Source organism: Anopheles aquasalis, chromosome 2, assembly GCF_943734665.1.
Source record: "Anopheles aquasalis chromosome 2, idAnoAquaMG_Q_19, whole genome shotgun sequence".
In the NCBI taxonomy this organism is placed as follows: domain Eukaryota; kingdom Metazoa; phylum Arthropoda; class Insecta; order Diptera; family Culicidae; genus Anopheles; species Anopheles aquasalis.
Genome location: NC_064877.1, coordinates 20,963,685 through 20,977,081, shown reverse-complemented (window position 1 = coordinate 20,977,081; position 13,397 = coordinate 20,963,685). Strand labels below are relative to the sequence as shown.

General features: G+C 46.9%; 1 protein-coding gene across 7 annotated transcripts in view; it reads left to right on the top strand.

Annotated features, from left to right (window-relative positions):
- LOC126570081 (calcium/calmodulin-dependent protein kinase kinase 2) overlaps positions 1–13,397 on the top strand; it is a 78,175-nt gene that overhangs the window by 40,509 nt on the left and 24,269 nt on the right. The gene's annotated exons all lie outside the window — the stretch shown is intronic.

Genomic DNA, 13,397 nt, shown 5'->3' with positions numbered 1-13,397 from the left:
TTTCAGGCCCAGTTTGTTCTCGCGGCAACACGGCGACAGCGCAACAAAACTTCCTGTTAACTTTCCGCCGCCGCCGTTCAGTCGCTTCAACCCTCGACAACTTTTGAGCCTCCCTCCCATGGGAAGGTCCGGAAGGAAATTGAAAACACCGAACCCCAGCGTGAAGCGCAAGGTGGAGATGGTGGAAAACGAGGCGAAAAATGAAAGGTCATTGTCGGCAGCCTGTCGCAGGCCTTCTCCACTCCACCGGTAGCGCTCGAAAGTTCCGCTCTCGCATAAGTTGTGCTTCGATGGAGATAATGCCCATCAGCTGTTGGGTGAATGTTACCACGGTTGGCCAACACACAGTGTTCTGAAGTGGAGAGGGGGGGAGTGCAATGGGAACGAGCGAAAAGAAAACGGAGCAAAAACAAACGACTAACTGCTCGTGACCATGGAGATTGAGTAGGGGCTGCGAGGAAGGAATCGGAAGCAGCTACATCCGGTCACTGGGAGGAATATGATGTGGCAGCTATCCATGATGATACTCCCCGACCGGATGTGATCAATCCAAAGTCACCGGACAAGTGGCCACCGGTCCCAGGATACCCGATCATGCTAGCTAGGATGTGATGGAGTGAAGTGTTTCGAATCCTGCCACACCGACCGCACAAGGTCCTTCAGCCTGCGTCAGGTCGTTTACTAGTTCCCAACGGCTACTCATTGCTTTCCCATGCTTAACATTTAATATGCTCCATTTTTGAGGTTAATCCAGTGGAAGTTGCCCGATTGCAATATTAAATATGTTGCTCTGGGAGCATACGTATGCTAAATGGTAGCGAATGTGGCACAGGGAATTAGCAAACAGGATCAAAACGAAATAAACCGACAATTTTCGATCGTTCACTCGCTCAACTGTGAATTCAATTAGGATCACTTAAAAGTTCCGCTGATTTGCGTTAAGTCGAATTGTGTCATCTCTGCCCCCCTAGGACGTGCAGAAAGCACGTCGCGACGAGTACTCGTGGGCTCAACTTCGTTAGCTCGCCGAAAGTTGACTCGTTTTGCAATGAAAAGGATAATTCTACTGACTTTATTCTTCCCTCGTTATCGGTGGAACAAGTGACTCGTACAGATGGATCAATGGCTTTTGTCCTCGAATCGAACACTCGAAATGTTTCCTTCTTTCCGTAGCACCCGTGCGCTATCGCCATCTGCCAAATTGTTTCCGTTCGCCGAATTGAGACCGTTCGTGGAGGGGGGGGGGGGGGAGTGGAGCAAGTAGAAGGAAACCCATTTTCGACTGCCTCGTTTAGCCGGCTGAACGACTCATTGCTTGCCGAGGAGATATAGGTTGATTGAGTTATATTATTCGATTTCGGCACTTCCGAATCGACCGGATCATCCTGGAGTGAAGGCCGTACGCGAACGATGAGTCTAGCCAAGCCGTTTTCCGACAAATTAAACAAGAACACTGGATGGGTTAAGCTGTTTTGTTTTTGAAAACGTTGATTCTTTCACCGGAAGAGACCACTTTTAAAGTTATAATGACTATAAACAAATTAAACAATTACTTTTTTTTTCAATAGACCAACTAGAGGAAACAATTCATGACTAAATCTGTTACATCTATTAAGATGTAATTTGTTAAATGTATACAGTAGAGTGCTTACAATGAAACTGTTTAGTTCTAGACTGTATCGATTTGCAAATAACCGTAAGGTTCAGTATAAATTTCACACAAAAGTTCTGTTTCATGTTCCTCGATCCGATCCTTATTCCGGATGACGGCTTTATTGCGCAACGGATATGAAGCAGCCATCCCTGAAAGCGACCAGCGACGAGTTTGTGGCTATGTGCAGCCGACTCAGCAGCTGTTCAATCGACTGCACCAATTCGAACCGAAAACCCCAGCTCAGGGTCAGCGTGGAGGATGATAGCCAACGAAGCGTACCGTGATACCGAGGCGATGATGATGATGCATGGAACACGATTGAACCAATGCAGCAAACGGGGCACTACGCTCCAATCCGGTGGCGAATCGAACACAAATACACACATTACTGATCATATCGTCATAATGCAATCGATAGGGGTAGCAGCGTGCCACATCACTAGACACGGGCGCTCATGTGAACCGAAATCCGCATCCACATCTGGTCCCGTGGTCTGGGCCGGGCGTTCAAAGGACACGGTGCATGCAAATCGTTTTATAATATTTCCATAAATATGTTTATGACTGCATCCGGATCGCTCGTGACCGAAGCATAACAACAGCATATTATCACAACACGGCAGCGGCTGTTGTGAACATCTACAAGCGTGCCATGATCGAACTCAGCCCGTGACCCGTGGCAGGAAGCTATTAAGTCAGCCAATGTGCGCCGCCCTTCTAGAAAGGGCATCATTTTCTTGGCGATCCTCACGCTGCTTTACTGGTATGCATTCAGGACGATAGCATCATTCGCGCCGACAGACGCGTGCACCGCAAGACACATTACACTTTTGTCGAAAAGCTTACCTTTCGCGCCCACAGCATGATGATATGTGGATCGTGTGGGCGTGAGAGGAACGTGCAAATTGGCACCTTTCCAGCTCCGGTTCCGTCTGCACACTGAAGGCATCCTAGTGGTAGTGAAAGTGAAAAACGCCACGCCACGCAACGAACCATCGTTGGCCAGGAATGGTGGCTCGTAGGGTTCCTTGAGGTTTTCCTTGGCCACCAACAGGCGGCAGCATGCGGGTATGATACAATAATTGGCTGAAAGCATTCGATGAGATAAGCCGAGTCTTGGGAAGATTAATTAAAACGTTGCATGCAAAGCCGCGTACCGTAGGCCTCTGTGGCGAAGGTGCAAACCTCGGCCTCGCGTAGCCTTTTGCGGTTTTTGCGGCCCTCAAGTCCTGACACCTAATTGGATGTCTATGGCTCGGGATGGATTAGCGTTGATTTACTGCCGCACTGTTGCTCTGTGTGCCTGCTCGCTTGCTCGCTACACCAGGCGTTTAAAGAACCTGGTACTTTGACTGAGTTAGACATGCAATTACTTGTGCCTGTTGTTGTATGGTGGATACATACTCATGTCATGTCTTGATTTTGAAGGAAAAGTTAGCTTTTTTCTTAGTACAATTTACTATTTTCTATTAATCTACTAGGCGAACCTTTATGTCTCAGGGAGCTGCTTCAAACACTGTTTTATTTCTCATCTTATCTCATAAACACCTTAAATAAGTTTAGTTAATATATTTGTCCCTTAAATTATGTTGGTAAACGAATAATTGTTCGCTTTAATTTAACTTTACCTAACAACCGAACCTCACGCTCCAAATGAGTAAAAGCTCATTCGTTTTACTGACATGTGAACAAAAAACCGCTGGAGATCTCGTGCTCTCTACACCAGATCCGCGCCACCAACTACCACCATAATCGCTGCCACCATCTCTCGTGCCACTGGAGCATTGGCCACATAATCGTGATCCATCATGTGCTAAATTTAAGTTAGTTTGTGCGCTGCTGTGCTTACACTTTATCGCATTACTCATTTAGAACTCAACCCAGAAGGCAGTCCCCGGTCCGGCTGACTGCACCGACCGTAAACTCAATCTTGTTGGGTTGTTGGTGTAGAGAGCGGAAAAAGTGCTCGGAAGCAAACCAAAAAAAAAGCTGCTTACTTCGACGGTCTGCTCTGTTCGCCACGGTTGGCTGTGAAACGTTCCTTTAGTGTTCGTCGGACTCCGTTTGATGAGCAAAGCGCACTAGAGCATCGAGCAAACGAGTCGAACGAGAAAGTCATTTCGCCTGTTTGCCGACGGTCGACCGATGGGAAGTTGCGTGAGCCGGCCACGAGTGAGTGAATTGGGCAGCAATCCAAGGATAGTGGAGCTCGTTCGGCTTTTGGCCGAAGCTTCAATATCGTGCACCGCGTGCAGACACCGGCGAATGCCGCGTCTCCTGTGCTACCGATCAGTCATTTAGTTTCATCTTTCTGCTGTCGTTTGGTTTGGGCTACGGTAACGTATTGCTGGTACACGCAGCATTCGAACTTCGTGCCGGGCAGCAGCGTTTCATTATTCATGTTCCCGTGCCAGGGCCTCGTTCGATAGGCGAGACACAATATCTTGGACATGGCGGCGGCACAGCAAAAGATATGGCACGACGCTCTAGCCAATGCCTGTAGTGGCCGTACAAATGGTGTCGGAAGAAGAAGCGTGTCCAAAATTCTTTGCCGGTACTGGAACTCCGTGTTTTTCGCTTCCCGTTCCATTGCCTACGCACAACAATCGTCCTTCGAGGCGGCCTCACTGGAGGCATAGTTTCACGTTATGCCGGGTATAATTCCACGTAATCTCATCCCGACATGGGCCATAACTTTTGAAAGGTGTGAGAATATGTGTACGTCCCAGCGATGGTTGGCCGGAAGACGAGTGTCGCCAAGCAGAGAGTGGTACAGGATCAATATGCCGGGCACCGACTGGACGAGTTTCGTTCTTGCCTTACTCTTGCCCTCAATGCCATGTATTGAGAGGGATAGTAAGAGTTTCAATAGAAACCGAATGTCGGCTGTATGTTAACATATGGTTGCTGCAGAGCTACAGACAGAAGTAGAACATGTGGATCGTCTATCAATGCCAGCACTTCTTTCCCATTTGGGTGGAAATTGAATTAGGAGCAATCAATTAATGGCTTTCGCAAGCAGCACCATGCAGACAGCAGCTCAGCAGCTGTTCCTAACCGGTTCCGTAAAAGTACACTAACGCCATGATTGGTACGGATAAAAAGAACAAAATATCACGACAACATTAGAACGATAGCATCAATACATCGATACACATCTTTGTTTAGTTTACATAGCGACCATCAAGATCTCTTCTCACAGCTAAGCAGATGTAAACAGTGGCTTAGCAAGACTTGAACTACCGCCTCGACACTCATCTACTCGGTAATCATGAAACAGGGGATTCTCGTGTCAAAAATGGGCCAAGGTCCGTTCCGTAGCAGCCCTTGCGCTCATCACCAGCATCTTGCGCTTTCAATTGATAACCATAATCAATGCCATGTCTTCCCGGAGCTATTTTTGTTCATCCAAGCACCAATGCCATCCAAACCAGCAACAAGCATCACCCACTCAAAAGACGAGATGTGCCCTCGATGTAATATTGCTCGATGTCTCCGAGTACCGTTGTATGTGTGAAGAGGGGTTGGTTTTGAAGAGAGCGCCCCATACCGCTCGGTAGAGACACGCGCGTGCCACAAACGCCGAGACAGATGGGCTCGTCCGGTAACTGTTTTGATTGCATAAATAAGCTAATATTAGCCACTTTTCGGTTCGACAAGGTGGATTATTGTGGTTACATCCAAACACACAATCCCGGTCGGTGTTAGGCGATGACTAGATGTAATGGATGCTTTCGTTGAGTTCAGTTTGTATTGATTTGAACAATGAATGCATTTAAATAATCAAAGTAGCTAGTGTTACACCATGTTTTTCAACTCTGCCAACTAAAAATAGTTTAATCAACATAACTTTTTTTTATTTCCTTCGAGCGTTTTGTTGTCAAGAGTTTTTTGTTCCACCCGATAATCCCTTGTAAAAAAGTTGTAATGCTTCATCCGCATTAGAGGCGATGCTCTTCCGGGGTCTAGTGAAGGGATGTCTACTAACCTCATTGTCACAGCGTCCACTTGACCGTGAACTATTACTTTGTCGATTGCAACGGCGGCAACCACAAGCGCGATGGGGACTACGGATGCGGGACATAACAGCATGGACATAACTTCGGTTGCCCTTTTCGCCCCGTCGCCGTGTTTATCGTCAGGGATACGCGAAAAAGGGCAAAGTTGAGCGGTAACGATCAACTTCAAGGACCGGCTTGCCGCCTTCCCGGGTAAGCAATCAGCCTTCTGTGGCCACGGGGTGAAATGAGAGGACACTGGGCGGCCCACGCACCATCCACCATTTGCTAGCCTTTATGAGGGTTTCCTGTTCCTGCTCTGTTGTCTATTTAATGGGACACCTGATAATGATGACCGGCCTAGCCAAGTGTTGAAGTTGTGGCGAGTGCGCCAAAAATAACCATCGGCATCGTCTCGCTGTAATTAGGAGCAGCTCAAAGATTCATGTATGAAACGTAAAACGTTCTTTTATTATTGACTAGAAAGCAATCACCTTGGGTGGAACATCTAGCCTTGTGATTAATATTTAAATCAAATAAGAAAAATGTAAAAGAATTCGCTTAATCGCGCTTCTATAGAAACGCCGAATTCTCCTCAACATTTGGTTTATGTTAGTCATAAATAGCAACCTTCCAGAAAAGAAGAGAGCTTTTCGGTATGCACTCATCATTTCCCTCAATGCGTTCCGGCCAAGATTTGTAAAACAAATAAACCGTCAAAAGTGATGGAAGTGATTGGTTCCAGGCAATCTAACCTTCCTTACCACGACTGGAAGGGTGGAGCTGGAAGGGCCTCAGGTTACCTACCGGACTGCTTTCCTCCCAAGAAACTACTCACCGGTTTCCAGTTTCATTGATTTTCACACCCATTTGACCTCGGAAACGAGCATACCGCAATCGTGTTTGACATGACTCACAGCCCTGCTACCGTTGCTTTCCCTGGCACACCAGACCAACGGGGCTTGCCTTTCGTGCTTCCAGTAGAACACGATACCCTGCCGATACCGTGTCTATTCCGTGCTATGTGGGGATGGTAACCTTTTTTTTTTTATTTGGACCTATAACCCGCTTTTAAGATGCGACCGAGAACCGGGGAGAGGATCCAAATTCCATCGAACAACACATAAATCCACTGCAATCCCAACCACCCGTGCACCCTCCTAGGTCAATGTGTTTGATTTTCACTAAAACCCGGTCAAAGTTCAACAACCAAAAAACATTATAGTTTACCGCTTGCTTGCTTACCAGCGTGGATTTCGATCGGAATCTGTTGCAGCAAGCAATGGCCACCCCGTAGCGCAGCGGGTGGTCTGTCCAACTCTCTCTCTGTCGGAGTCATCGCTCGGTAGGTCGTCACCTCGGAATAGCACGGAATTGCAAAACGAAGCAACCGAACACGGCGCTACAGAGCGGGAAGGCTGAAAGAAAGACATCAAAGTCCATCTGTGACAGTGAGTGTCTCACAAACAGTCAGCGAGGGCTTTAAGCACCCCACCGGGACGGCGGTGTCTCAACAAAACCCGTCGGAAGTGCATCGGATAGGAACGGTCGTTTGCTCGAAATAGATTCGATCGATTTCGAGTTTCGGAAGGGGAATGGGATCCACCGGAGCGGTATTTCCGTTATTCCGAATCCCATCCAGTGCCGAATGTGTCGGCGATGAGTTGTGAGACGATTTGCAGCTTTTTCGGCGATCGAGTTCGATCGCAATTTCGCAACTTTTCATTTCCATTTTCACCAAACAATGGGACACAGTTGCTCCAGCCCAAACCAATCCATGCGCCCACGTGCACTAGCGAATTGCTTGCTGCAGAAACTTTGCTGCTACACGTGGTCCAAGAAATAATTCTTTGGACATTGAGAACTCAATCGGATGCACCGCTACCCGGGAGGTATACTTTGGTCAAAGTTGTTCCCAAAAAAACTTATCATAAAGACAGCAGCAATATTGTGCTACAACCATAAAAGCTCTCTTCATCCGCACGGATGGTGGGATGGAAAACGAAGAAACTTTCCGTCGTTCGATCCTCCTGCCGAGGCTGAGGCATCTTATGCGCTTCGGTGCGTTGTGCATGTGTCTCCGGAACGATGCAATGCCAGAAGTTGGTGATTCTACGATTAATCTAATCATTGTGGAGCTATAGGGGTGGTTCGCAAGGAATGCAGCACATCTTATCATGCTTCGGTTTCTATTATACCGATAGGCATGCCGCAGGTGTGGTGCTGTACACGAAACTGTTTTCAGTCTCGCTTCGTTCGGGACAAAGGTGTGCTTTCGAGGGCACCGTTCGTTTGCTCCAAAAGTTCGTCTTCATTTGCCACCGACTGACCGACCGGATGCGGGACACAACGTACTCCTCCGTGACGGCACGGCATTCCGGACGAATTTATTAGCTGGCATACCGTGATGGCCTGCCGGACTCCGCCTGATGGGACTGGGAAATGTGGTTTCTGTTTTATTGCTGCGGGAAAAGTTTATCATTTGCGGTTGGCTGCGAGCCAGTTTTCGTGTTCTTCGGCTGGACATAATTAGTTCGGCTGAAGGATTTCGAAAACCAGCATCACCGGATACGTGACGGCCACTTTGCTGAACGCTGAGACTGAGGTGCTGCCGGATAGCTGGTGTCACCTGATTCCGATTCGATTCGACAGCACAAGACCAAGATGTTCCAGATGGACGATTGATAAGAAGCGATGTTTCGGAGAGACTTTTTGTTGTTGGCTTCAACACAAAAACACCTGGATGATCGAAAAGTGGAAATGGTAGCGAGATGAATTATGAGTTTTCGGGCAAAGTGAGCTCCAGTTTCACCACAGTTTCCCCTTTCTTGTTATGTTCAATAAAAATCGGCTTGATTTTTCCCGGAAAACAACAACTGCAGAAAAGACGAACGGAATGGCCAGTGGAATCGACTTCAAGCGAAGGGAATGGACCATTGTCTTTACCAAAAGTTGCTTCGAATTATACGCTTCGCTGAGTGGTAAAGGAACTTTGAGAAAGGACAATGGCACGACCGCCAAAAAATGAAAACCAATTTTTCCGACCACCCCGGGAGGGGTGTGAGGGTGGTGTGCGTGATCGCCATCATCGTTGCACGAGCGCGCGCCCGTTCACGGTTATTGCTCGTGAAAAGCTCGTGTTCTGAATGCCGCCAGTGGCGTGGCCGGTTGTTGGTGGTCGAAGATTTGGTTTGGTTGAAGATTTATGGAAATGGGAAAATTTTCACCCGCTTTCCTTTCGCTTTCCGCCACTGTGACACACCGTGACCATCCATGAACTCCGTGGAAAGGGTAAATATGCCCAGCTACTGCTGCTTGCCGGTCGCAGTAAATCATTCAAAATGGTTACCCACCACCAGTCGCGCTCGGCTTTGAAAACAAAGTAGGCGAAAATCACAATGGACGAAAGACGCGGTAGGTCGCGAAAAAAGACGGTAGCGAGAATGTAGATAGAACTCAGGGGGAAAAAAAGATAACAACAAATGGCCGACTCGCAACGTGGTCTATATTTTCGCCAATAAAGATGTTGAGACAGACCATTCTGTGCGGTTCTTCGGCGGAATGTGCGGTTCACCCATGCGACGAAGCGGGTGTTCGCTTTGGTCAAACAGTCGTTTAGGATTTGTTGCTTGGATTTGGATTCGTGGTTCGTGGATTCCAACCGTGGTTCCGGAGCGATTGACTTTAAGCAGCAATCCTGTGGTCTGGCTGGAGAGGGTAACAAATTGATTAATCACTTCTCAGTTCAGCTGTCAACTCGAACAAAATCTTTCTGCCCACGAAAGAGCCTGTCCCTCGAGGGGATCAGATACCATTGCGGTCTTAACAAGATAACTTACGGCTGATCGTTAGTGTCTTCATCCTCGACTCTTGTCCATGTCAGCTCCATGATCGCTATGAGGCTCCATAAAAAAAGAAAACGAAATTAAAAAACCGTGAAGATCATAATCTGCGAAAAGGCCACTTAAACAGTTCCGAAAACCCACAAATTGCGCTGTCGAAATCTTTTACAAAGCAAAGTGCCCTCTTGCTCTCCTGGGGTTCAGCCAAAGGGGTTTTTCTTTTTTTTTACACCGCGATTCACCGGGTAAATGGAACGAATCGACAGCGGCGCACAAAGGTAGAGAAGAGTTGCGCTTGCTGCCGGTTCCACAGCGAAGCGAAATCCCCGTACGACCGGCACTTCAATGGCATCGCACCAAGGGCGCACCAAGAACCGTTTGCAAAGATTTAGCGTCGCCGTTGGCGGTGGCTGTTGGTGTGTTGTTTGCATTGAAGGTTGGCTAAAGCTTAGAGGATTTGCGAATTTTCTGGCCGAACGCCCACCCGAAAACACCCCTTAAATCTCAATAACTTTCATCTTCATTTCATTCTGGTCCTTAGCAGCAGCACCAGGAGCAGCAATACTACGACCGGCATCCACGAGGCTAGCACCTGGAGGGGAGGGTTGCCTCAATCGTAAACCTTCTCAAGCGACTCGTTTTGGTTGAGTTATTATGAGACAGGCGGGGTGGGGGAGAGCTTTTCCTTGCAGTAGATTCAACCATCCGCCCACGTTACGTCACCAGAGAGGTAGAGCAGATTCGCCTGTTTTAGATCCGGGTCACACAGATCCATCAATGATTTTGCTGCAAATATTGGATCAATTTACACTAGCATGGCGCAGTAACACCGTCTCGATACTGCGTGACACAAAACACTCACCGATTCACAAGCGGATAAGGGAGCTCGATGTAGAACAAGTGACAACGGTGGGCAACACATTTTCATAACACGCGTCGTATTAAGTTACCTGTGTCAACGAGCCGTTCCCGAGCCGAGAAAAGGGAGACGCAAAGACGCTTTAGCTGCCAGGTGTCGGCGGATGCCCCGCAGCAGACATAAATGATGCTCCGTGTTTGCACGGCTCTATGTGCCCACCGAGTGGCACTCGGTTCTGTAATTGTATCATGTTCCTACTAATGAAGTCGAATGTCTGTCGTTTGGCCGCCGTATCGTAGCCCTTTGATGTTGCGCTGCTGCTTGCCGTTCACTTTCATTTCGGTTTCCACGAGTGCTTCGCCACGAAATTGAATCTCGAGTGAATCACGATCAACGATATCCAGAAAGCAGATCGATCGGGAAGGTAATAAAATTAATAAAGTGGCTGTGTAGCAGCGGATGTAATTTAGATTTTCCCTTTTTTTATGGGACAATTTTCACACTTCCCAAACCTGACGCAACAGAAAGCCGTGCCGTGGATCATGATAAAACACTAATAGCCCCGATAGGGAATATGCTTCGAAAGTTTATTTTTATTGGCCACTAATGCAAACCAGTGAAGCTACTAATCCCCTAGCCGCACCCTAAATCAAACGAACCACAAAATACCCTTTCAATTTGAGGTAGTGCGAGAAGGATATGCTGGTCCTCCTGGATGGCAAACCTCACCACAAAAAAAAACGTGTCGCGGCGTGTGTTCATTAAATTAATATGTTCCGTTCTTTAACCCACACACCCGCTCCAACACATTGGTAATGGGTCGGGTTCAGTGGTTGCATCATTTATTCACTCTGTACCTGTGTATGTTAGGAGCCACTCGAACGTTACAAATCGGCACAAATCCGGCCACATTTCGTTGAGCATGAACGTTTCATAATTCACCGCACCAACCATCCTCATCAACTATGCTCCGGAGCCTAGTGGTTTAGGCAATTTGTAAACTTAATGAAATGAGCAGCCGCTTCGGTTTGCTACGTCTGCATAATTAAACTTCCTGTGACCATACCGCTCCGGACAGCAGCTCAGCACCAGCAGCAGTAGCTTGTTGCCAGTCCGATGGTAACTGACTGGTGGGCATTCCGAGAGTAAGAGGGTGTCCGGAACTGAGAAGCTCAGCCTCTTGATTTGGTTCGTTACATTGCAATCGGCGTAATACTACTGCTGCTGGTTTGCCGCCAGCAAAAGGGACTCCCATCGTCAGTGGGTTTAAACCACACAAAATTAAGAAGGTTGCTTTTGAAAGAAGCTTTGAGAGGTACAGTTCGTCAGCAGTTCGAGCTGATGAAGTTTTGGCGGTTTGTTGGAGTGGAAGTTAGAGTGGTAAAGCTAGTTGAGACGGTACTTTGTCATCCGGAACGAGAGCATGATTCCCTTTGACGACGAAGATGAAACGACGAATGAGTGTCTTAAAAGTGACGTGGCAGAGATTTGCTGGCAACATTTACGAGATTCGTTTATGAGTTTTAATTCATTGGAGAGCAATAACTCTCTTAGTGAATGAATATGGATCGTGGCTAAGGAGAACGTAGAGACCAATTCTCGGTAATACGATTTGTTGAAACAAATGGATACGATCACGACTGTATAGAACAGATACATTAGCGTCCGTTTCTATTTGATGTCTTCTTCAAATTGCCATCGACGTATCCCATCCTAATTTCAATCTGCTTCAGTTCGAATTCGATTTCCAACATCACTTTCCATTTGCTACGCATTTCTGGCCACTTAGCGGCGCGCTGTTCCTATTACTGCGTTAAGAGTGCTTCTCCTTTTTCTGCGAAAAAGATATTGCCACGTGGCGTAGTAGAGCTAAAGGTTTGTGTTCCTTAGAATCCCTTGACGATATCAAAATTTGACCTTGTAGTAGTATAATCCAGCATAAATGTGATAAAAAATAATCTAGAGATAGTTAATCATCGCCTTATTTATTGGGTTTCGAGGTTTTTTTTAATTAAACGTACAAAAAACAGTTTTATTTAATGATGGACGAGTTTTTTTCTAACGTCTTAGTCTACGTCTCTGCTACCATTTAGCACCACATTGTTCTCTGGATTTGTCTTTCTCGACTCGCAAACCCTCGAATTTTAAAGCTCACCACTTTCGAAACGAATCCCCAACGACACAACAAATGACGCAGTTGTGGTTCCTCCAATCTGGTCGTCCTACGTTGCAGATTACTTTAAGAGCACCCACCAAATCCGAACCATTTTCCAGTCGCGTTTGTCTTCGACGAGACGACAACCAACGATGGAAGGTCTTTGCATGCCCCGTAGACGAAGCGAATGGTTGCGGCCTGATTGTACGTTTCAATGCCCAAATGAAATGAAAACTCAATCAAGTGAAAAATTAAAGAAGATTGTAGCCCGGAACACAGCGAATACGGTTACTGGGCTAGGCTGGTGCCGGTGGCGAAGGAAACGTCGTATCAAAAGGTTCCGCGAAGTAGAAATGGATTTTTCCCTTCATATCGATGTCGGGTTCTTGGGTTGTGTGGCAGGATCGGTAGGAGTCATGGTAGCTACGTAGGAGTAGCGAGTGGTAGTAATAAGAAAGATATTGCGTCACACGGGGGTTGAAGGCTAGCAGAAAGTGAATGGTTTTGATGTGTGTGTTTAAAAAAGAAATGTTTGAAAACATGCCCGGGAGTAGGGAATCTGCAGACAAAACACAATGTCATGTAGCTAACAACAAGCAAAATAAATGAACTGGTTTAATCGACAGTATACGACAGTCTAGATTGTTTTGTTTTTACTTCTTCAAACGAATCGTCAACAATGGCTTTAAATGATCTTGCAATCCACCTTCTGTTCGAACGTTCACCTTTTATTTTACCAACCTGATTAACTTTTGAGATTTTGACCGCGATTTTCACTTGCTCTATTTTCTTTCCAGGTAATTGAAGACGAACATTCGATGCTCCCGTGGTAAGGAATACCTGAGACTCAACCTAAAGCATAAAGCAAAGAAAGCAAACAGTTCCTAGA